The sequence below is a fragment of the Bos grunniens genome, chromosome 20, assembly GCF_055505025.1.
Source record: "Bos grunniens cultivar Pamir isolate PY7600 chromosome 20, Bosgru_T2T1.0, whole genome shotgun sequence".
NCBI lineage: Eukaryota > Metazoa > Chordata > Mammalia > Artiodactyla > Bovidae > Bos > Bos grunniens.
In genome coordinates this window covers 41,445,680-41,468,785 of record NC_141184.1, presented here as the reverse complement: position 1 = coordinate 41,468,785, position 23,106 = coordinate 41,445,680, and the positions used below count along the sequence as shown (strand labels likewise).

Here is a 23,106-nt window from a genome sequence, read left to right as displayed (position 1 = left end):
TGAAAAGTGAAAGTGAACTCGCTCAGTCGTGTCCGACTCTTAGCGACCCTATGGACTGCAGCCCACCAGGCTCCTCCGTCCATGGGATTTCCCAGGCAAGAGTACTGGAGTGGGGTGCCACAGGTATCTAGAGAAGTCAAATTCACAGAAACAGAAAGAAGAATGATGGTGGGCAGGGGCTGGAGAGAGAGCGGCACGGGGAGTTAGTATTTAATAGGTACAGTTTTCCAGTTTGGGAAGATAAGAAAAGTTCTGGGGATGGGTGGTGGTGATAATTACACAAAAAAGTGAATGTACTTAAGTCCACTGAGCTGTACCCTTAAAAATATTAAAATCATTTTATCTAATGGACTTTTTACCACAATAAAGTAATTGAAGCTATAGAAGGTAGCATTTGTAGGAGAAAAGTGAAAGAAATCAGGATTATTTTGCTTTGATAAAAGAAACTGATTCTTGCCATTAAGTAAAGAGCTTGCTTTTAGACGAACTGGTTAGACATTGCAAATGAAGAGGAAAAGAAAAATAAACAAACAAAAAAAGCCCTAAAGTAACATCAATGTGTTAGAAAATATAAAAGTTTCATCTTGGCAATGAGTGTTAAAAAAAAAAAAAAGATATTGAAAGCTGGATTTAAGTTAGATTAAGTGAAGTAAGGACTTCAAGCAAAGAACAGTCAGGGAAAGGAAGAAGAGTTGTAATGACAGGGAATGTCCGTGGGACCTCTGCCAAGAAAGGAGGCTTGAATCCAGACAGCCATCTCTAAATTGTCTTTATGTCAGTTTTAGGAGTAGGTTTTATTCATGATTTGGAGAACCTGTATCCTTCAATGTTTCTCTAATACATCCCCAAACTAGAAGGACAATATATTACAATGAAAGCATTGTGTGTGCTAGTCTCAGTCGTATCCAACTCTTTATGACCTCATGGACTATAGTCCACAAGGCTCTTCTGTCCATGGGATTGTCCAGGCAAGAATACTGGAGTGGGTTGCCATTTCCTTCTCCAGGGGATCTTTCTGACCTAGGGATCAAATCTGGGTCTTCCACATTGCAGGCGGATTCTTTACCATCTGAGCCACCAGGGAAGCCCACTGAAAGCAATAATGGCTAAAAGTTGGAGGATACAGAATCTAGGCTAGATTGAATCCATTTCATAATTTGGGAATGTATCAAACCTTCCTGGATTTCAGTTTTTTTATTTATAAATGAAACTGTTAAACCAGAAAAGTTCTAAGGTTCCTTTCTGATTTTATATAGCTCCAAATCATTGCCACAGGGGATGAAAATTGTCCATTGAGAATAAAAAGTTAGATTTTCAATACAAAAACTGCTTCAGTTAGTGTGTTGATTGAAAGTGATAGAACATACAGTCAGAATAAAAGACTCATTTTCTTGCTTTTATAGAAAAAGAAAAGGGTGAAGGGAGTAGGACTATATTCATATTTACCATTTCAGATTAGGCATCAGATCAGATCAGATCAGTCACTCAGTCATGTCCGACTCTTTGCGACCCCATGAATCGAAGCACGCCAGGCCTCCCTGTCCATCACCAACTCCTGGAGTTCACTCAGACTCATGTCCATTGAGTCAGTGATGCCATCCAGCCATCTCATCCTCTGTCGTCCCCTTCTCCTCCTGCCCCCAATCCCTCCCAGCATCAGAGTCTTTTCCAATCAGTCAACACTTCCCATCAGGTGGCCAAAATACTGAAGTTTCAGCGTTAGCATCATTCCTTCCAAAGAAATCCCAGGGCTGATCTCCTTCAGAATGGACTGGTTGGATCTCCTTGCAGTCCAAGGGACTCTCAAGAGTCTTCTCCAACACCACAGTTCAAAAGCATCAATTCTCCGGTGCTCAGCTTTCTTCACAGTCCAACTCTCACATCCATACATGACCACAGGAAAAACCATAGCCTTGACTAGACGGACCTTTGTTGGCAAAGTGATGTCTCTGTTTTTTAATAGGTTGGTCATAACTTTCCTTCCAAGGAGTAAGCATCTTTTAATTTCATGGCTGCAGTCACCATCTGTAGTGATTTTGGAGCCCAGAAAAATAAAGTCTGACACTGTTTCCCCATCTATTTCCCATGAAGTGATGGGACCGCATGCCATGATTGTTTTCTGAATGTTGAGCTTTAAGCCAACTTTTTCACTCTCCTCTTTCACTGTCATCAAGAGGCTTTTTAGTTCCTCTTCACTTTCTGCCATAAGGGTGGTGTCATCTGCATATCTGAGGTTATTGATATTTCTCCCAGCAATCTTGATTCCAGCTTGTGTTTCTTCCAGCCCAGCGTTTCTCATGATGTACTCTGCATAGAAGTTAAATAAGTAGGGTGACAATATACAGCCTTGACGTATTTCTTTTCCTTTTGGAACCAGTCTGTTGTTCCATGTCCAGTTCTAACTGTTGCTTCCTGATCTGCATACAAATTTCTCAAGGGGCAGGTCAGGTGGTCTCGTATGCCCATCTCTTTCAGAATTTTCTACAGTTTATCATGATCCACACAGTCAAAGGCTTTGGCATAGTCAAGAAAGCAGAAATAGATGATTTTCTGGAACTCTCTTGCTTTTTTGATGATCCAGCGGATGTTGGCAATTTGATCTCTGGTTCCTCTGCCTTTTCTAAAACCAGCTTGAACATCAGGAAGTTCACGGTTCACACTTACAGAAGGACAAATAGAAGCATGCATAGGATGTATCTGTAAGCAAGAGCTATAGAAGCAACACTGCTTCTCATGATTTAAATACATTAGTAACACTATCAAGGGACTTTTCTGCCAGCAGAGTAGTCCACAAGCATACCTTGATACCACTACCTAGTTCCGGGTTTGAGCGCTCAGATTTCCAAAGCAATTATCTTTTGCTCAGGAAGGAACTGACTCTTGACAGACCTGACCGAAAAACTGTAGGACTTGACTCTAGTGGAGAAAAGAGACTCCAAGTAAGGTTATGGCATTGGAAGGGGCCAGGAGAAATAAGGGAATGAATCCTGCACAAAAGTAGAGGGACTCTGAAAGAGTAGCAAGTCTGTGAGCAAAGGAGTGAGTCAGGAAAGAGATTAAAGGCACTTCTGCTTGCTGTTTTAGGAGGTTTTAATGTAGGGATACCTAGGAATTATATATCCTTTAAAATGTATAAAAATGATTTCTCAGGAAGCTGGGATTTTGGTATACTTCCAACCTGATCTTGAAAAAAAACTCACTTCAGAGAGATATCTTTGAAATCTTTTATTGACTCAAATGTATTAAACTTCTATTATCTGCCACATATTCTGCTAGATGTTAGAATAACTTATTGGTACTGCCCTCAAAAATTTCACATGTTAATACTCCTATTAACTGGTATGAAACAACTACCATGATATGGAATATGCAGTAGATACAGTGAGCACTGCATGAGCACTATGTGAGCACGGAGAGGGACCTTAACTCAACCTGAGATGAGCAGGAAAATTTCTCGGAGGAACCCGCATCTGTGATGGATCTTCAAAAAAGAAACATGGTTACTCGGATCAGAGGGTAGGAAGTGTGCAAGCCGGAAAATTCTAGGTCAAAAAGGAGACTTGGTCAATGACACAAGAGTGAGAAACAGCATGATGCAAGGTATTTAGTGTTCCTGGGCCATAGGTACATGTGTATGTGTATATGGGGATTCAAGACAAAAATATTGTTATTGTGTTGTGATCAAAAGAGTATACAAAATTTAAGATACTGGGACAGAAGACCATGTAAAAGATGACAAATAGGCAAGGATGGAGAAGTAAGAATATACTTGAGAAATATTTGGTATTTGCATGGTAAAATCCTCAGGACTTAGTAATCAACTGAGAAGAGAACAAGGACACAGAGGGAAGAAGAATTCAAGGAGTCTCCTAAGTGTTGTCTTTAATGAGTGAGTATGACTAGATGGCAGTGAACTAACTAAGCCAAAGTTTGGGAAAGAATAAGCCAGTTGGGAGGAAATAAAGCGTTGAATAAAACTACCATTAAGCCATCTCTTCAGGTGAATGTACTTGCTTGTTCACCAACTGCTCAGTAGATAACCAGAAAGTGTATTTGCTGGGCTGCATGAAACACTAAAGAGAAGAGGAGAGTTTTCTAGGCTCTCAACTTGCAACAAACTCCTGAAAAACTACATTCCCACATTTTTACTTTCCCTCCCCTGAGCAAGGAGTAAATGTCCACTCTCTGTGATCCCTGAGGGAAGTAAATGATTAAAGTATATATAATGAATACGCTGAAAAGTACTTAGTAATGACTGGGAACTCATAAGGAACTTGTGGAATAAGAAAAACATTCTCACAGAATACTGCAGAATCTTGCACAATCTTTCACTTCCTCTAGCAATTCCTACAGTGACTCATATGTGCCAAGGAAGGTCTATGGACCACACCAGGTTCTCATCTCTAGAGTCTCTTGGTAAATATAGTATTTACTCTTATTTACATGTATCTACCTCCAACAGGCAGAATATAGCCCCGCCTCCTCATACCACAGAATTATGGCTTTCAAATGAGTATACTACTAGTAGACACCAGATACTTACACTGCCACAGGAATTGAAGGGTCTGGAGATAACACTGAGTGAGTGAACTTCTCATCAGTTCAAGCCTAGCCCTGTTCTTTGCTCTAGGAATATAAGGTACTTTATCCTCATTTACATTTGTGTGGATTTAGGGAGCCAACTCCTTTTATGCAAGATCATTTTTTAAAAAGAAAAAAAAGATAGATTGACCCTACTTCCTAAACTTTTGTTTTTGTAGAGCCAATATTCTCACAAGACTGGGTTAGGGCCAAACTGGCAAAGAGCAAGGCAGATTTGTTTTCTTTAAGTAATTGTTATCAGTTGCAGTAACACTCTAAAACAGTAAGAACAATAATTCTCTAAGGCCCCAAATCTGCTATGGTGGTGGAATTTCAGTAACCAACAGAGCATTTAGTAATTTTTTTCTGCCTACACTTTGTTCTGGTTTCTCATTTAAATGGATTGATTCAAATCACTCATTTCACATAAGTACTGCTTGAGATCATTATAATGTATTGCATTCCACTGCATGTGTGTGTGTGTGTGTGTGTCTGTGTGTACACAGCTCTGGGCTGTAAAAGTAACATAAATATACATAAAATGCATAAATATAATAGTAAATACTACACAATTCTCAGTGGTTGAATCCAAGGATGGGGAACCTTGAATACAGAGAAATAATGGAGACTGAGGGCAGACTATAAATTATACAGAGATTTCCACTGCCCAGTGGGTCAGAACCCTAACCAACCAGGATTTTCAAGGGTCAGTTGTATTTTTATTAATACCCTCTTTTACGAAAGAATAACTAAAAGTTCATTCCTCATATGTAATATTTAACACTCCTTCTACCTTTTTCTTCTGATGTGTGTTATTTGTCCTTGGAATATATGGAGTATCAGCTGTATTGCAAAAGCAGAAAGGTGTTCGATTTCATACTGCAAGACAGAGCACAATGCAAAAAAAAAAAAAAAAAAAGTATTACTGCACATTCTCTTCCAGTGCTCTCCAGGCTGTACTTTTTAGACTCCAAACTCAGGAAAGCAGGTTACGGCTGAAACAAGTGGCAGCTTCAGTGACACGTTTTAGCGTATGTCAGTTTCAGGACATCAGGTAACAACAAAACAGTGTTCTGATACCAACACTATCCTATTCATTGGACTATTAAAGGCAGGAGGAAAGTTTCAGCAACCCTGACTTTGTTTAGTTACAAGACGTTTAGTGAACTTCAGTTCATGTTAAGGCCTGTTAACAGAAGGGAGAATCCGGTTTTCTGCCACTGAGAATCGGGGAAGCCTGGTGACATCCAGATCCAGGCCAAACACTGTGATCTTCCTTATCCACGATCCTACAGACTGAATATGGTGAAGCTTTTCACCTCATAGTGTCTTCTCCTCCTCCTCCATCTCTGATTTGTAGCAGGGAGAGGAGAAAGGAAAAATAAGAGTAGAAGCCACCTGAAATTACCATTTTAATTTAGCATTAGCGGGAATTTGTAAACCACCACGGAGCAGATACAGCTAAAAGCTACTAACTGCAAACACAACCAAACAATAACCTCTGTGACTGCTTAATGAAGGCCCTGATTAGAAACACAGAAGCTAGGAGCCTTAACTGGAAACCAGGGAGCAATAATGTATTCAGAAAGAAAGGTTAATATGGTCTTGCACACAAAATGGGAGAAGGCAATGGCACCCCACTCCAGTACTCTTGCTTGGATAATCCCATGGACGGAAGAGCCTGGTAGGCTGCAGTCCATGGGGTTGCTAAGAGTCGGACACGACTGAGCAACTTCACTTTCACTTTTCACTTTCATGCATTGGAGAAGGAAATGGCAACCACTCCAGTGTTCTTGCCTGGAGAATCCCAGGGACGGGGGAGCCCAGTGGGCTGCCGTCTGTGGGGTCGCACAGAGTCGGACACGACTGAAGCGACTTAGCAGCAGCAGCAGCACACAAAATAAGCATTCTGGAAAGAAAAGAGAAAAAAGAAAGAGAGGCAATCAAGTGTAGGAGTTAGTATAGACACAGTGATTTGAAAACTGGCTGCAAAATCGTGACACTGAATTATTATTCTGAAGTTAGGGAATGAACACACTAGAATAAAGACCTAACATTTAGAAACACCTATTTTAGTTTCACATGATTTCATACAGATATAAGTAGATTTCTGTTTTATTTTTTTTTCTTCTTCAAAATGTAGCTTGTTGTCTAGAATTGCATGAGTCACTGAACAATCTTCCTCAGGGTATCAGGTTTCAAGTTGTATAATCAGCTCATAGTACCTATTTTGCATATTTATTTGATTCCAAAGGCATTGCCATATTCAAAGAGCAAGTTAAAGTGCACCTGGCTATACCTTAGAGAATCACCATGGGAATTACAGACACCATTTTCTTCTTCAGGACTTACTAATTTCGTCTCTGACACTAAACGACGCAAAATGGCCCAAAGAGTCAGTTGAGGAGTCTCTCACATTACCTAGACACAACTGCTTCCTCATACTTAATTGTTTTGGTTTTCCAAGCTTTCTTTGATTTGGAAAATAGCATACAGTCTCACTTTTTCTGGTGACAAAGTAAATACTAAGGCCATTATGCATTTTATTGAGCCAACACTTTATATTATATTGTCTAATAGGGCAGCTGCTAGTCACGTATCATTCAAATTTCATTAAAATAAATAAATGAAAAATTCAGTTCCTCAGTTGAACTAGCCATATTTTAAGTCCCCCAAAGCTATGTGTGGCTAGTAGTGTTTAGGGGCACATAGACATGAAGCATTTCCATGACTGCAAAAAATTCTATTGGACAGTGCTCTATAGCAAGTCAACTTCTGTAGCAGTTCATAGAACTACATCTGTAGAAAAGAAATAATTCCAAAAAATAGAAAAGCCTGCTTCCAGTCATTACTTTCAAAGATGTTTTTATGCAGTAAGTATTCTTTAAAGAGTATATTCCCCATATTAACTGTGTAGCTTCTCTCTTTTATATACTTATGGTCCAAAGATAAAACTTAAAGTAATCAATCCGTGTAAAATGACCCATCCACTACAGCTTTAAAGAAACATTTCAGTTCAATGATGTAGCAAAAGCTCGGACTCTTCAGCCAGATTATGCTAAAGTGTAGTGTTTTTATAATAATAATATTAAATTACCTATACCATGTGCATAAAATAGAAGGAGCTATTTATTAATCACATGATTGATATTATGGAAAAATCAAATATGTACTAAATTATTGCTGGAGTATTTCATTTTTTTTTTTAAATAACAGTGCTAAATTGGTAGCAGATGTCTCAAAAAACTAATTCTTCCAATGTGTTTTTATACAGAAGAAGCCAAAGATAAACTAGTCAATTTGATCTTTAAGAATTAAGAGTTTTCAGTATCGCTGACAATAGTATTAACAGTAATACATCTACTGAATCCTGGTCTCATGAATGATTTCAGTAAGTGCAATTTTTATTTGTTAAAGGTTAGTAGGTCTGATTAGAAGAAATTCTGTGGAACTACATCCAATATCTTTTAATAACCTATAATGGAAAAGCATCTGAAAATATATACATCTGAATCACTTTGCTGTATGCTTGAAACTAACACAGTATTGTATAAATTAATTATACTTCACTTAAAAAAATCTGTACCTAAGATTTTGTGTACATATATACCTATACATAAAATCAGAGTTTTCACAAACACTGTTCAAACAAAATGCTCTTTCTTTGAACATGTATGGTAGCATTTCAAGCAAAGCTTAGCCTGAATGTATGAGGAGTTAATCTGATGCCTGTAATTTAGCACCTCTGTACTGTGGTGGTGAAAAGGGACAGACCGCTTAGTGGTTTCAGATGTTACACTTTAATGAACCAGGATGGGTTTCCTTCGCATGACACCAGTTTATCTAGTTTATTAGCTTTGTAGTTTAAAAATTTATTATTCTTTTGTGCCTGCAAGCATTTTCATGACTTCTTCCTTTTGAAAAATGTTCCATTTGTTGTGCTATATAGGAAATAGTCCATTAAATAACCACTTAATTGCTAGAATTAGCTCCTTCAATCACGAGTCAATTTCTTTCAAATGTATTTCTTTAAGGAAACTAAAAGATCTAACCTGCAGGCCCTATGTCAATTTTCATTAGAATCTCTTAGCAATTAATTAATAAATATTTAATAGCACTCAGCTGTTGAGAAGAGAAGAGGGTTCTACTTCAACTGCCTTTCAGTATGAAACCAGTTTTAACGTTTTTTATAAAATATACTTCCATGTATTAGATATTTCTCTTTCAAATAGCTATTTTTAAGTCATCAATTAATAAACATGTATTTTTGAGCCAGCCAGACAATAAATTTTTAATAATATAAATCAAGTATTTATTTTCTATGAATCCCAATGTGTGGCCAGGCCACAGAAATTATCTGCTAGTTATATAGCAGTCTGGTGAGAAGTCTCAGACTCACTGCCATGCTCATAACCCCAGTCTGATGTGTTTGTTTTTGCCTGATTGTTTTTTTTTTTTTTTTTTTTTAATTTACCATGTGTGGCCTGCCTGGACTATAGCTAATTGGAATGGACATGGGAAATAAAGCAATCATCCTTCAACAAGGCTGGGAGGGAGACTCTGACCCACGTGTACCTACGTCTCCTTCTTCCCGTGCTATCTTTCCAACAAACCCTGGATTTACTGAGGCAAACTGAATTTATTCTTACAATCTGAAGACAACACATGGGTTAAACCCAAGCCCATTGTATATAAGTATTTTCATCAATTAAAATTGCCTTATTATAACTATGTGTGGTGACAGATATTAACAGGACATTATGGTGATCATTTCATAATTCATACATACAGGTATCTAATCATTATGTTTTACTCTATACTTGAAACTAATATTATAATGTTAAGTCAATTGTATTGCAATTAAAATTTTAATTGCCTCAGTTAATGGTGAATAAAATTGAGTAGAAGCAAAGGTGTAAAGTGTTAACTTCTTGAAAATATAATAATGATACAAGTTGGTTTATGATACAGAATGTAATGATGCAAATTGCTTTCTCATTGGATTCAGATATAATTCAGCGAAGAGTAAAATGAAAGGTGAAGAGATTATAGTTGTCTCTACATAAGTCCCTTTCTAATTGTAATTATGTCTATAGATTAATATGCACACTAAGCCCGTTACATATTTTATCTAATAAAAAGCAGCACCAAAATGTGCTCATTAATACAGAAGTAAAATAAAAGAGAAGGGACTTTCCTTTATTCACAATCTTGTGTAGTTTCTGGAAGAAAAAAATTATTATTGCATCTTTAGATCTTTCCTCAAACAACTTTGACAACTTGACCCAAGTGGTTGTTTTTCTGACTTCAATTTAGTTCATAGAGGAAATACCAATAGTCATTACTTGATTAGTTCAAAATATAGACTGACTTTATCACAATAGAGGAGGCATCAGTCCATTTGTCTCAAACGTCTATGTATAATTGCTGATCTAACTCCCTGTCTGTGTTTGGAGAGCACAAAATTGCCTTGAACCCTCAATACATGTGTTTTTTTTCACCCCAATAAAAATAGTTGAACTCTTCACTTAGGCACCTTAGAAAACAGTAATGACCTTAGATAAAATCATTCCTCACACTTCCGTAATTACTTTGAGGTCTGGGTGCAGAAAGGGAAAAAAGGTTTAGTGTTAAATACTGGAAGACTTCCACAGTTTTATACGTAACATCAGAAAAAAAAGGGACTCCTACATGAAGCCATTCTCATGGTTTTCATTATCACATAGAGTTAATCAAAAACAGTGCAACCTCAGGCAAATATCACCCTGGGATGAAAGTATTAAAGAGGAATAAAACATCTTAGTCACTTGGATACTAGTTAACCTTGAGAAAGCTCAAGGCAATACAAAATTTGACATATTTCTCTCTGAAATATTTCCTCCTAAATATCGATGAATGCAGATCTGATAAAAATGCATTATATATTATTAAAATTTTGCCATGGCAAAAGCAAATTGGCAAGTACCTGTCCTCACTGTGTCCATTGGTCACATGAGGAGTTTTAAATATATACCAGCATAATTTAATGCACAGAACATTTATTTTGTCATGAGGCAACATGCTGAAATGCTACAGTGCTATTGTTTAAAAACGTCAAGAGCTAAAGCACTGAATACGGTATGCAATCCAGATGGCAAATTCTCAAGGCACAGGACTGGAAAAGAAAAAAATTTTAAGACTTGTTTGGGTTTCTCAGTCATGTAGCTTCCTAGCTTGCTTTTACCTTTCAGCACTAGCAAGGATTTAACTGCAAAGAAAGCAATTAGTAGAGCTGAGAAATAGGATTTGTTACAGGATTGCTGCTCCTTTAAAAACATCCTTATTCCTGCTAAAATGGCCCGGGCTATTTAAGTTCTTGAGTTGCACTGATTAATAATGAATAGAGCACATTAAAGTAGTTTTATTTACCTAAGTTTCTATTGCATGCAAACTAGTACACACATATATTATTTACATCCTATATATCTTTCTGCTATCTAAATTTCACAGGATAAGAAATAACCAGTAAAGTAATTTGCAAAATGTGTTTATATGTCATGTGTAACTGATAAAGTAAATGGTTAGAGTATAGGCAAATATCAAGAAAGCAAACGCAATTTCCCTAATTAAAATGTTAGACATGTAACCATGCCAAATAGCATTTTAATCAAATAAACCCAGACCTTATTATTAAAGACAAGTACTTCAATTGCAGAATTTTAAATAACTTAACTGTATATGGAAAATGTGGCTTGAAAATATAAACACAATTAAGACAATTTGTTTTAGTCTCTTTGGTCAGCTTAGGAGGATAAAAGCCTTGCATGTATTTGAGATTAGATATTAATTTGTGACTCTTTGTCACAATATTCCATTAAGTGTTCTTGATTGTTCTTGCACAATAAACAATGTCTTTCTTCCAATTTTTTTGAAAGTTTTATTTATGTTAGTTCAAAATGTCTTTAGGAGTTGCCAAAATCTTCAGTAGCCATGAGACATTTAACACAATATTACATATTCCACCTATTTGTTCTAAATAACTCAAATGAAGCAGCAGTTTTCCAGTAGCTTCCCGCATCACTTGGCTTTTTTTGAACCAGGGTTTATAGTAACAAAATGTAAATTGGATAACAGTTATTAATGGTACAAAAGCAACATTGGGGTGAGCTTCCTGGTAATATTATGTCAGTAACATGAAAGATGCTGTGTTGTTTTGGTTTGGAACTTTTCTGGGTTTTCAATCAGGCTCAGCAGATTTGAGTAAGTAGGCAGCCATTATGGTTTTATTTGGTTGTTGTTTTTTTCCTCTTTTTTGATCATCAAGGCACATACAAACATTAGGCTCAAGCCTAAAGCCCTAAAACAAGCCATTCTTTTGCTGGTGAAATTCTAATCTCATTTTATTACATTGTCAATGAGCTGCAGAGATTCGTCTTGTCTTGTTAACATGATAGCAGACAGATGAGAAGAAATAAAAAGTACTGGCCTGTGAAAGCCAAATCAAAGAGCCAGATTGAAGGGATTCTCGAGTTACTCAGGTGAGGCCCTCAGCCCCTAGCTAGTGACCCAGCTAATGGTCAGAATGCCGAAGGTTCCGTTTGGATGATCCAAACCTTCAGACATGGTATTCAAATGTCTGCATAAATGGCTGAGAATTTGCCTTTTCTTTGTAAGCTTACTATACAATAAACAAAAGACGGGCATTTGATACTAACTAAACATAGAGAAGGAACAGACAGTAATACTGGATGAACGTGTTCAAGACAACACAAGTCTTTAAGCGGCACAGGAAGAACTTCCAGGTCCTACATTTCTTAAGCACAGATTTTTCATTGTCCTTGGTTGTAAACCTGGTGCCATTTTCCAAAAATCACACTCATTTATCGTTAGAAACACCTAATGATACAAGTTACCTGAAAATGTGGTAATGCTTTCATATAGGAAAACCTCAATAAATAGGAGAAAATTGCAGCTTTTAATACCAACTAAAGGGTTCATGAGAAAGGATACTTGACAACATTCTTTTAAGAAATAATTCAGTGTTAAAATAATAGCATTGTGTCTAAGAGCATTTGAGTTCTACAGACTAATAACTGCATACTGGACATTGAGGCTTTTTTTTGCCAACCTACAGTCAAATAAATGCACCTTAGGTTTTTTTTTTGTGCGTGTGATCTACAGAGTCAAAGGCTTTATTGTAGTCAATGAAACAGAAGTAAATGTTTTTGGAATTCTCTTGCTTTTTTAAACTGAATTATGAAAACAAATTTCATCTATTGCTTTTTCCCTCTTATTTTCTTTAACATGCAACTTTATAATTTCCTTTATTTGAAAGATTTTTGACTTTTCATGGCAATTTTACTCTGAAATTTTATCATAATAATGACTCATCAAATTTCAGGATTTAAGCTTATTTTATATGCCTATTTACGAGTTTAGAAGAAGAAAGTCAGCTTTGTTAAACAAAGCAAAGTCTTAACTGGCAGTGGCATCTAATCTCACAAGTAACAAGTTGTTCCACTGCTAATACTTTGCAAAATGTTGGGAAATTTATTAAATCAGTTAATAAATTATCTCCTTGATCCATTTTCCAAGGGAAAATAAGTAGGCGTGATCACTTAGTAGAAATATACACCAAACCTAGAGGTAATATATCGTATGACACAAATGATAGCATTCCTTAGAAGACACAGTTGAGAAGGTGAGATATGATGTCTGGTCTACTAGCTGTCACACCATAATTTTTTTCCTACAATTTAAGAAAACACATTGGAATTTAAATGAATAGAAATAATGTTAGTGTACTAAAATACTGACTATGTCCTAATTTACAAAATAGAAAGCAATTCATTCATAACCTTCAGTATCTTATTATGGGTAACAACTTGTGTCACATAACAGATGATTCAGGAACTGCTAGTGTTTTGGGTAATAAATTTAGAACTTTGGGATATAATATCATGTTAAGACGGATGTTCACAAATTCAATCCAGGACGGAACTGGGACCAGTTATTCCAATCATCTCTGTTAAGATGCTTCTTACTGGTGAAAAACTGGAAGAAGAAAGTCGATGACTCATGGCAGGTACATTTCTTTTCACAGTTCAGGTGGACTCAGATGTGAGATGCTATAAACTTAATTGGGACACGGGTCAGACTTTAGAGCTTGCTCCCATGGGAGTGGTGTACAAGAACTGGAGGCTAACTTGCGCACGTTTCAGGCCAGTGCCCAGGAATTCGGCATCTATTGAGTGGGACTCCTGAGGCAAATGGACAGCTAGTCTGGAATAGGTAGCTTTTCAGATCTCTTATTTTGAGGTTTAGATTTAAAAAGGAACTGTAAATACCTACCATGAAACTAAACTGTGAATCCAGTTAAATGCATTGAGCAATAAACACTATATCTGAAGACAACCCATACTCTAGCAAAAGTAATCTTAGAATCTCATCTTCTAGGAGACAGGATAGCATGATGGTTAGAAACATGATTCTGGAGGCTCCGTGCCTCACCACTTGTTAGTTATGTGATATTGGGCAAATTAGACCATTTGTCTGAGATCCAGTTTTCTCATCTGTAAAGTGGATGATGGGTATAATGTCCAGGACTAACCTAGGATGATGATGAATATGAAATGCATGAAAATCACTCAGCATGTTTCCTGTCACATTCTAAACAAAATGTGTTATTACTATTGTTTTATTACTGCTCCTTTCTTCTCTGGTTAGATTTATCTCAAGAACTGAATGGTTCTGGGTCTCTAGGTGCAGCATTTCAGCTCCATTTAAACACAACTAGGGAAGTCAGTAACTCACCCCTGATATATAAACAAATACTTCCTGACATAATGAAACTGAATAAGCAAGCAGTGATATAATAAATACTGCAGTATTTGTCATTGATGGATAAAGTGACAGATTTTAACTTATTTTTATGTAATATTCTTACCTACTAACAGATTTAAATGTGATTAATCTATTTATTTGCCAACAAAGTCCGTCTAGTCAGGGCTACGGTTTTTCCAGTGGTCATGTATGGATGTGAGAGTTGGACTGTGAAGAAAGCTGAGCACTGAAGAACTGATGCTTTTGAGCTGTGGTGTTGGAGAAGACTCTTGAGAGTCCCTTGGACTGCAAGGAGATCCAACCAGTCCATCCTAAAGGAGATCAGTCCTTGGTGTTCATTGGAGGGACTGATGCTGAAGCTGAAACTCCAGTACTTTGGCCACCTCATGTGAAGAGTTGACTTATTGGAAAAGACCCTAATGCTGGGAGGGATTGGGGGCAGGAGGAGAAGGGGACGACAGAGGATGAGATGGCTGGATGGTATCACCGACTCGATGGACATGAGTTTGAGTGAACTCCGGGAGTTGGTGATGGACAGGGAGGCCTGGTGTGCTGTAATTCATAGGGTCGCAAAGAGCTGGACACAACTGAGTGACTGAACTGAACTGAATCTATGTATTTAATTGCTCCTCCAAACTACAGATTCCAATTTAACACAAGAAAACATTAGATGCCATGAATAATGTTTGTCACTAATTTTTATTTTTCCCCTGAAATAAAGGTTTTGATGTTATAAAAATGAAAACACCTCAAATGCACAATCCAAGCTTAAGTTAGTCTCAAGTAAGAACTACCTCTGTTCCTACAACTGTCACTCTTCTTTCTTTTTATCTTTATTCAAAATACAAGTTATGGATACTTGGAAAGAAGTTTGGTGACATATACAGAAGTTTTCAATTCTCAACTTCCAAGTGAGAATAAGCACTCACGCACCATAAAAGGCAAAAGAATTCTTCCTTGGATGATAATGTAGGAGCTTAACTTCCTTCTTTTACCTCTTTGGTTGCCTTTGTTTTCTCCTCCAGATGTTCAAGCATATGAAATATTAATATGTGTGTGTGTGTGTGTGTGTGTGCTCAGTTGTTTCTGACTCTTTGCAACACCATGGACTATAGCCCACCCAATTCCTCTGTCCATGGGATTGTCCAGGTAAGATTACTGGAGTGGGTTGCCATTTCCTATTCCAATGAAATATTAATAAAAACACTTTATTTACAAGCCAGGGTAATTCTGGTTTCCTACACATATCCACGAGTCTGATTTTCAGTGGCCAAAATAAGGAATTTTAGAGACTATGGGTGACTTTTTTTCTGGCCTCCAAATTTAGACTGAATGAGTAACCACGCCAAAGTCTTGGGGCCCTGAGAATGGAAGGAAGAGGCCCCACCAGCATTTATTCAAGAGTATGAGAAGCCTCCATGATGCCCGTGCTGCCCTTCTGCAATGGGAGCTCCATAATGGAACAGAAACAACAAGAGAATGCATTTCACCTTAATAACTGGCAGTCATTTGAAATATGAGGGGGTTTTTTTTGTTTGTTTTGTTTTGATTTTCTGGGCTCTTGTAGGACAGGCATGAGGGTAAGCACTTTCAGTTGGAAGTGATATCTTGCAAAACTGATGTATTTAGCTTCATAAAGTTCCACTTGCCTTTTAGTCTTAGTCTCCCTCTTCCGACTCCCCTGATGATAAGACATTCATTTCCAGGCGAGTCCTCTGTTTGAATAAAATTTTGGAAAGTTTAGACACCTTTTATCTAACAGCAAGAAAACTCAAGGGCGTAAGCCTACCATGTTGTCTACATAATCAAATATGACTTGGTCACTTTCCTACTATCAAGAGTCAAGATGGAATAAAGTGAGCATTGGTGTTAACTCAAGTTTTAAAACTATTTTGACTGATTTCTTAATGATTCTGAATCTCTTTTAGCAATTCTGGAGGTCTGCAGAGGCATTAGGTTTCAGAGAACAGCAGTGAAACAGAGCTACATGGCTTAGGTGACTGTCCCAATAATTCATACCGTTTACATAATTCTCAGTTACTTTTTAAGAAATTTCTCCAGGATTAAGGGTTAGCTATTTGTCTAGGATTAAGGAAGGGTTAGCTGAATCTGAACTTGCTTGTTCATGACTCTTTCTTCCCTAAGCTTTATAAGCAGACTTCCAATTAACATTTGATGGTAAATGAGTTATCTCCTCCCTCCCTGACACACTTTGACATGCAACTTGCAGTTGCTCCCACTAAAAAATAATATTGTTCAGATAAATTAGACAATGTTTAAAATTATGTTATAATCATTTTCTGTATCAATATTGATGAGAAGTATACATTATATACTTTTCTAGTTTGATATGGTTATCTTTTTATGTAATGCTCTCATCAATGAACATTACACATTCATAAACAATATTACTAAGTTATCTATTAGTAGTGTTAGTCACTCAGTCGAGTCTGACTCTTTGCAACCCCACGGACTGAAGCCTGCCAGGGTCCTCCATCCATGGGATTCTCCAGGCAAGAAACTTGGAGTGGGTTGCCGTTCCCTTCTCCAGAGGATCTTCCTCACCCAGGGATCAAACCTGGGTCTCCTGTATTGCAGGCAGATTCTTTACCATCTGAGCTAAAGGAAGATATCTATTACAGGTTTTTAATTAATTAACTCAATTTTAGAATTATGTCATTAGAGTAATATATAACATTTTGATTTATGTAAAAAAGGTAATATCAGATAAGAAATTCATCCAAACACTAAATTTTTAAGGAAAATTAAGAAACTTAAATCAAACAAGGAACCAGAGTGATTCTTAAGGAAAACTGATGATTTATTGGTAATTCAGTTTTATATGATACAAGCCTTAAGAGACATAATTTCACCATCTCATAAGTTTTTTAAAAAATTGTAATCCTTACGATTTGCTAAACTTTATTCAATAAATTTTCACTGTAAACTTACTATTTGTGCTAGATACTTTGCATTCCATATTTTTAATTTATTCACGTTTTGAATAGATATTCATCTTTTTATATTATTTATTAAATCATTGAATTCTAGAGATATTTCTTATAGGATATTTTATGAATAATTAGAAAGAAAACAAATATTACTTCTTGGTTCCAGTTCACATGTACTCTTTTCTGGACTCCTATTTTAAACCTACTAAATATTTTGTGAGCCTGCAGTCTCATAATTTTCTGATAAATGCTCCACATTACCAATAGAACTGTATTTATAAAAGAAAATTTCTAAGCAACAATGTTATTTTTAAGTCATTTTCAGGCTTAAATTTAAAAACACTTCCCCGCTTGTCTAAGGAATAAAGTTGTAATGTTTGACTTTTTAATTAAAAAGAAAAGTTTTATTTCATTCCACTTAACTTTCCAGTTTCATACTTTTTCGCTTGTCCCTCAGTGAAGTATTCAAACAACAGTTGGGAAAATTTCAAAAAGGAGCAAAACAGGCTTGAGGGCAGTAGCTGAATATTTTCTGATATTCCATAAGATGGTACAGAAAAACACAAATGAAATATTTGGCCAACTCAATATGTCATTAATTAAATGAGATATATTAGGTTGGGGCTTCCCTGGTGCCTCTGCCTATGGAGGAGATGCAGGTTCTATCTCTGGGTCAGGAAGATCTCCTGGAGGAGGAAATGGCAACCCACTCCAGTATTCTTGCCTGGAAAATCCCATGGATGGAGGAACCTGGAGGACTACAGTCCATAAGGTCACAAAGAGTCAGACATGACTGAACAACACATCAGGTTAGAGGGAATTTCTAGTGATAGTAAGATTTCATTGCCAATTCTGTTTCAAGTTATTTGAAAAATGATGTTATAATATAAAACAGGAAAATTTTAGTGACCATAAGGAGTAATTAAAAGATAAATATCAACTTTTTAAAAAGGATATAATCTAAGAGTGAGTGAGTGAGTGAGTGAAGTCGCTCAGTCATGTCCGACTCTTTGTGACCCCATGGACTGTAGCCTACCAGGTTTCTCCATCCAGGGGATCTTCCAGGCAAGAATACTTGAGTGGGTTGCCATTTCCTTCTCCAGGAGATCTTCCCAACCCAGGGATTGAACTCGAGTCTCCCATTGTAGACCCGGGTCTCTGCATTGTAGGCAGACGCTTTACCATCTGAGCCACCAGGGGAGTCTAAGAGTAATGAATATAAAATTTTATAGATAAAAAAACCAAATTTACAAATATAGTGTGTGGGAAGAGCTAACAGTGCACAGGTTAATAAAGTTTAGTTGTTTTACTTAACAGTTAACTTTTAAGTCAAACACTTATCAAGTATCAGCATGCCTATAACTAGATTTTGAAGTAAAACATAGAATAAGTTATGTCCCATGCTCAAGAAGCTTAAAGTCTTGAGAGCAAATACAAAATGTGATATAATTTCTTAATAACTTTTAATGGCTTACAGTAAAAATATATAATGTCAAAATTTTTGAGTTATTTCATGAGCCTCACATGAAGAATTATACAGATAAAGTCAAATCAGAGAAGTACAACCAAGATTATAAGAATTAATATTATATCATATGAAGAATTGAGCATGTCTAGTTTACAAAAGTAAAACTGGATGGGATCTTAAGGATAGATAATTATGATGATAATAATATAATAAAATAAAATCATTGACTCAAATTGGATATTACTTATATATTAGGCAGTCTAGTGCATCAAAATTATATAATTCTAATTTAGAGATTTGTTTTATTTTTACCTCTATTTTATAGATGAAGAAATGAGGTCTAGCACATAGAGTAATCTGCTGAAGGTCACAGAGTTATGCATTGAAACTTTAAATTCAGATCTGTTTAGCATTTGAGTTACTAACCTTGATACTTCTTGATGTGGATCAAATGATATCAAAGGAAAATGCATGAAAGTATTTTGAACTGTTGTTGTTTAGTCACTAAGTCATGTCGAACTCTTCTGCGACCTCATGGAATATAGCCTGCCAGGTTCCTCTGCCCATGGGTTTCTTAAGCAAGAATACTGGGGTGGGTTGCCACTTCCTCTTCCAGTGGATCTTCCTGTCCAGTGGTTGAACCTGCGTCTCCTGCACAGGCAGATTCTTTCCCACTGAGCCACCAGGGAAGTCCAGGCACCAGGTGGGTGTCTACAAATTTTGAAAACATTTTACTTTTCATCAATCATTGTGTTTTGAAAATACAATTTAAATGTATTTGTGTAACATATGCTTTCTATTGTATAAATAGATTTTAGTTTGGATAAAGCAATTTTAGTTACCTCTGTCTTTTTTAGAAGCAAAGAAGTCACATACAAATTATTTCAGAAAAAGATTTATAAGGAAGATTTGTGGTTCTCCTTTCCCATTGTTGGATGCTCTTACAGACATAGTCTTACTACCAAAAATGGTTTTCACCATACATTTCAGAATAAAATTATACATATTTTACTTAAAACTTTCATTATGTTGTTTCAAAAGATTGATTTTGAGCTCTGTAGTCATTAAAGATAGCATCAGTTTATATTCTGTTGAATTCTATTTTATTTTTTGAAATGTTTGCTAGTTATGTTTTGGAGTATTAGACAGTCTAGCATCTAATTCAACTTTTAAGCTGCATATCAATATTTTACTTTGCTTCTAAATAGTGAAAAATAGTCTCTTTAGTATATATTATTATGATTACTTCTGTTCTATCTTTCTTATTTCCCATAGTCTTGGCCCATTGTAGAGAAACATTAGTCCATTAATGATAGATACAGATGGTGTCCATCTGGTATCCATCTTTAACTCTAAAAATGGAGGCATAAGGATACTGTGAAACACTAGACTTCAAAATCAGATGTGGGCTAACAGCTCAAACAAAGTTATTTGATCCATTCTGATATTTTCCATAGTCCTCAACTTATATTACAAACAAAATTAGAAAAAATTTTTTCTGAAAATACGAGTTTTATCTTTAAATTCACCACTTCATCCTATTCCAAGACGGCTAGCAAATATCAAAATTATTGATATCAACAAATTTTCCACTTATGGCTTATCTCAAAAATTTCTTGGTAATCACCAATATTTGGAACATCTTCCAAAGTTTTGTTCGTAGTGTATTAGTTCTTTGGATAAGAAAAATTCAAGTACCTCAGATAGGAGTAGCTAAATAAAATAGGATAATCACAGCTTCACAAAATCTTATCCTGCAATGAGTCCTAAAGGAGAAAAATGATCATGTTTCTCATCAGAGTCACCAGCAATCATAATTATCACTTAAATTCTATTTGGTTTATTTTCCTGAGATAGAATGTACCATGATAATGCCTTTCAGGGAGATTGTGAAGATATAAATAAAGTTTCAAAAGCATTTTAGGTGTTCCCAGAGGAAGTGTTAACATAAATACAAAGATACGTAATACGTTTAATAAGAAAAGCAGACCTCTCCATTTCAGAAAGAAAATAAAAAACAAGAATAAATTCTTGAAATAAATGCATTCATGAAAACAATATATGAGAAGCAGAATAGCAAGAGCAATAATAAATTTCATAAGCTTAATAGTGGTGCTTTGAATACATATCTAAAGGGAAAAAATAAATTCTCTATACTGTTACCAATGTAATGTTTTTTAATTGTTGATTTTTATACGTATTTTCTCATATACATGTACTGGTTTCTCTCGACAATTTTGCTACATTTAGAAATTTTCCTGTATGTATGCATGTGTGCACTTTAGTTCTTCAATTTCAAAAAAGTTATTTTTTATACAATATTCCCATATCTCAAAAATATATAAAGACATAATGTTTCCAGTTCTTTATCATGTGTTTTTTATTGTGTATGATGGAAATAAATAAGTTAAGCCCAAACCATTTGCCAATGAAGAAACGAAAGAAAATGGAAACCTGTTTATTTTTCTCCCAAGGCACTTTGGAGAGACACTGATTAGGTCCAACATATACCTTTTATTGGAGAAGGCAATGGCACCCCACTCCAGTACTCTTGCCTGGAAAATCCCATGGATGGAGGAGCCTGGTAGGCTGCAGTCCATGGGGTTGCTAAGAGTCGGACACGACTGAGCGACTTCACTTTCACTTTTCACTTTCATGCACTGGAGAAGGAAATGGCAACCCACTCCAGTGTTCTTGCCTGGAGAATCCCAGGGACGGGGGAGCCTGGTGGGCTGCCGCCTATGGGGTTGCACAGAGTTGGACACGACTGAAGTGACTTAGCAGCAGCAGCAGCGTACCCTTTATAGATGTAGAAACTAAGATCCAAAGTGGTCATGTGACTTTCTCAAAACAATAGAAAAGTCATGCAGAATAATCTTTCACTCACAGACTTTGTATAACTATGAAAAAAGTGGAAATCTTGCAATGTTCTATTGAAAGACTTAAAAAATATTCACACAAACATTCCTTCGTTAGCTTGTATCCCTTACATCTCAATTGTGCTTAGGATAGTAACTGCCATGCAGCAAGCAGTTAGTAAACAGGGCCTTCCCAGGTGGCACATGAAAGAGACATATAGACATGGGTTCGACCCCCTGAGTCTATCCCTGCCTGCCAATGAAGGAGACATATAGACATGGGTTCAATCCCTGAGTCAGGAAGATCCCCTGAAGCAGGAATTGGAGCCCACTTCAATAGTCTTACCTGGAAAATTCCATGGACAGAGGAGCCCGGTGGGCTATACTCCATGGGGTCAAAGAGTTGGACATGACTAAACACAGTGGAAATATAAAGAAAAATTTAAAAATTAATACAGAAGCATTGGGCCTTTTAGTGAAAACTTACCAATAAATCTTGAAAACCTCACTGCATATTTGTTGTTAATATTGAAGAATTTGAATCACCAGGAAAAGACCCAACTTGTCAGTATCTTTTAAAATAGAGGAAACGTTGTAGTATATTTTAGAAATATTTTCATTTGAAGCTACTTAAAAAACTTTATACAGCTTATTTAGAAAATTATCTTGGAAGTTCATTACATTGTACATCTTCTGCAATGAAAACAGAACAATGAAACACTATGATAAATATATTAAATAATATAAGCAATAATTTAAGAAATTATTATGAAAAGCTTTTCAAATTTTAGATACACTGAAAATCTCTGTTGCCATTTGGCATTCTACATACCACAGCAGGACTGGAAAATAATGCTGTGCTATTTTATTTTACTTTTGTTTCTGTTTTTTGTTTGCTTTCGTTCCAGTATACTACTGCATCTTATTTTTATTCAGTGACAGGAATATTTCCCTAGCTTGGGCTTCCCTTGTGGCTCAGCCAGTAAAGAATCCACCTGCAACGCGGGAGACCTGGGTTCAATCCTTGGGTTGGGAAGATCGCCTGAAGAAGGGAATGGCTACCCACTCCAGTATTTTGACCTGGAGAATTCTATACAGTCCATGGGGTCACAAAGAGTTGGACCCAACTGAGTGACTTTCACGTCACCTCAAGCATTATTTACTTAAAAAAATAAAAAACTGAAAGCATGAAAGTAAAAATATAATCGTTAAGTATAAAATAAGCAAAAAAATAGAAAAGAAGCTTTGTGCAGGTGATTCCAGAAGTGTTTGAAGGCAAGAGTCCTGGAGAGAGATGCTCTAGTTCCATGTCCTGAAACTGACTTTTCCTGGCTGTATGATGTTGACAAATGAGAAGACCTCTCCATACTTGACTTTCCTCATCTGTAAAATAGGTAATAACAATACCCAACTGTTAAGACAGATG

The 23,106-nt window shown here is 36.3% G+C and overlaps 1 long non-coding RNA gene across 1 annotated transcript; it reads right to left on the bottom strand.

The window, feature by feature from the left end:
* Positions 1–15,083: 15,083 nt before the first annotated feature.
* On the bottom strand, positions 15,084–22,095 carry LOC147350312 (uncharacterized). Its single transcript, XR_015149244.1, has 2 exons — positions 19,249–22,095; positions 15,084–16,118 (listed from the first exon to the last, which is right to left on the bottom strand). It is a non-coding gene; the product is annotated as an uncharacterized LOC147350312 (long non-coding RNA).
* Between the last annotated feature and the right edge of the window lie 1,011 nt (positions 22,096–23,106).